The sequence below is a fragment of the Aplysia californica genome, unplaced genomic scaffold (genome assembly GCF_000002075.1).
Source record: "Aplysia californica isolate F4 #8 unplaced genomic scaffold, AplCal3.0 scaffold00372, whole genome shotgun sequence".
Lineage (NCBI taxonomy): Eukaryota > Metazoa > Mollusca > Gastropoda > Aplysiida > Aplysiidae > Aplysia > Aplysia californica.
In genome coordinates, this window is record NW_004797642.1 from 227,181 (window position 1) to 229,917 (window position 2,737).

The 2,737-nt window shown below is 42.9% G+C and overlaps 1 protein-coding gene across 1 annotated transcript in view; it reads left to right on the plus strand.

The window, feature by feature from the left end:
- Nucleotides 1-2,479: 2,479 nt before the first annotated feature.
- Nucleotides 2,480-2,737, plus strand: part of LOC101849710 (golgin subfamily A member 6-like protein 4) — a gene marked incomplete at its 3' end in the record, with an annotated part of 3,221 nt that continues 2,963 nt past the window's right edge. The window contains 1 exon segment of the mRNA XM_013085413.2: nt 2,480-2,645.

Below are 2,737 nucleotides of genomic sequence, written 5' to 3' on the forward strand. Positions count from 1 at the left end.
GGGTGTCAGGCTTCGAGTGGTTGGCAAACGTTTGCGGGTTCACGGAGAGTGTCAGTGTGACAGCACTGGTTTGTGATGGGTTATCTTCGGTTTTCTCCCTTGTTGTGTCCTTATTTAGGACGAGATGACCTTAAGCTTTAAGAGAAAAAAAACCCTAGAAAAAAAGCCAAAAAATAAAAAAATAAAAAGTCAGCAAAAACAACAACAAACAACAACAACAACAACAACAAGACACACACAAAAAGGACATCCCATGTACACCATGGTGACCGGCGTCTGTGATGTAGTCTCTCTCTCTCTCTCTCTCTCTCTCTCTCTCTCTCTCTCTCTCTCTGTATCTCCCCTCTCTCTTTCTTTCCCCCTCTCTCTCTCTGTATCTCCCCTCTCTCTTTCTTTCCCCCCCTCTCTCTGTCTGTCTCTCTCTGTCTCTCTGTGCGTCTCTATCTCTTTCGCTCTCTATCTCTCCGCCCCCTTCCCCTTCACGTTTTTCTGTCCTTCTCTCCCCTGTGTATACTGTGTTATCAGTTTTCACACCGAACTATTTTGCCACACTCCAGCTAACAGACAACGCTACGACGTTGCGTGCAGAAGAAGCAAGTTCGATTCAGGAGTGGTGGAGTTGTTGATTTTTAGTTGCTATTTTGTAGCTGTTTGGGGTATTTTTTACAAATCCAATATCTCCACCTGTTTCTTTTTTTATTTTTTTTTATTGGGGGGGGTAAGTATTTCACGGTGTTCGCAACGGCATAAGGTCATAATATGAGCACGCAAGACTCATTAAATATTTTCACTTGGTTGGAAATTTTGATTTTTGCCCTTGTGGTAGCAGAAGCTTACTCTTATCGATTTTATACCACCAATGGATCTTTAACGTGCGCAACTTGCACACGGGTCCTCCGAGATTGTTCGCCCTTGTCCGAGAAGGCTAGGTGCAGATCTTTCGTACCAAAAGATCAGGGGTGTGGCTGAAAGACAGCAGTAAGAAGAAACCTAGGAGTAGCAGTAGAAAGACTGCAGAAAGAGTCAGGAGCCCAGATGAGGTGGCAAAGGAGGTGAGGGGGTGGGGGCAGAAAGTGGAGACGAAAGAAGACGACAGAACATTGTTAGAGAGCAGGAAAAAAGGTGAAAGGCGAATATTTTAGAGAATACATTTTTTCTGTCGCTACCCGGATTCGAACCCGAGACTTTTGAATGAGAGGCGAACAACTTAACCTCTAGGCCACGAGATCCCCCTCTCCATCTGTGTGCATAGAATGACACAATCATGCGAACCCGTGTTTCTGTTTTATGCATGATGCCTCGAAATGAGATGCACCTCAACATTTCATTGGGTCTGCTGCTGATCGCTTGTATGAGTCTGCTGTGTCCTTGACAAATTGTGTTACGACGCCGTGGAATTATTAGGCGCTCATCAATTTTGGGGCATATAGAGTTATTTATATTATCTGACATCTTGTTCATTTGTCTTGCCTTTGGAGAAAAAAAAATCCCATTTACCTTGAAGAGAAGTCGAGATATTTGCGATTGAAAGAAGCGGTTTCAGAGATAAAATTAGCAGTTAAATCGCCTCTAAATTTGTTGACTTTCAAAGACTGAAAGCCCTTGAAAACCGAACATTTATTTTTTATGTGCCTTTAAACATTTTTCAGTAAATTCCACACAGAAATGTGCTATTAAATGGACATACAAGCCAAAAAACAAAATTTCGATAACAATTGAAAAACTGACAGAAAAATCCCGGTTCTTAAAATGTTATTAATTTGACAAGCGCATGATTTCACCTCGTTTAATCACAATAAGATACAGTCGAACCTGCTCTAACAGCCACATTTGCGTTTTAAAAAATCCAAAACATTTTAGTGACACTGTGCCACCTGTCTAAGACAGCTCCTTTTCTCCTCCATAATGGGTGTTCGTCTGAGACAATGTAAACTGTTTTTTTTCTTCCACTGCCGGTTTTGCTGTCCTTATTTTAGGAGATGTTGTAGGAGAAGGTTGGGCCATGAAAGATTGTAATACAACACGGGATATGTTCTTGATGCTTTAGGTAAGTTAGAGGAGTGTGCGAGTGTGTGTGTGTGTGTGTGTGTGTGTGTGTGTGTGTGTGTGTGTGTGTGTGTGTGTGTGTGTGTGTGCGTGTGTCCTAGATTAAGTGTGTCGATTAGGGCTTAACACCCCTACAAGAGAGAGAGAGAGAGAGAGAGAGAGAGAGAGAGAGAGAGAGAGAGAGAGAATATAACAGAGTGAGAAAAGGATTGTAGAGGGACGGGGGGCACACAGACAGACACTGTATCCATTCTTCTGGGCAACCTGAGTCGGTCACGTGACATGCACTAACTTAACAATGTGGTGTCCACTTTCCCCCGGAACAATGAACCAGAGGACAGCCGGGACAAGATACACGTCTCTCTCTCTCTCTCTCTCTCTCTCTCTCTCTCTCTCTCTCTCTCTCTCTCTCTCTCCCTCTCTCTGTCTATCTGTCTTTCCCTCTCCTGTTCCTCTGCACAGTGTTTTTTTTTCCTTTAGTCGGTGCCTGCCAATAACTTCAACAGATGCCATTCTCTGCACTGTTTCTTAATAGCAAACTGCAGTTTTCTAAATGCCTCAAGGAGATAGTGAGGCTAGACTGAAATTCTTTTTCATCTGTAAGTATTTTGTTAAGTCACGGATTTAATAAATGAACTTGATGTTGAATTCGCGTTAGGCTGTGTGTGTGTGTGTGTGTGTGTGTGTGTGT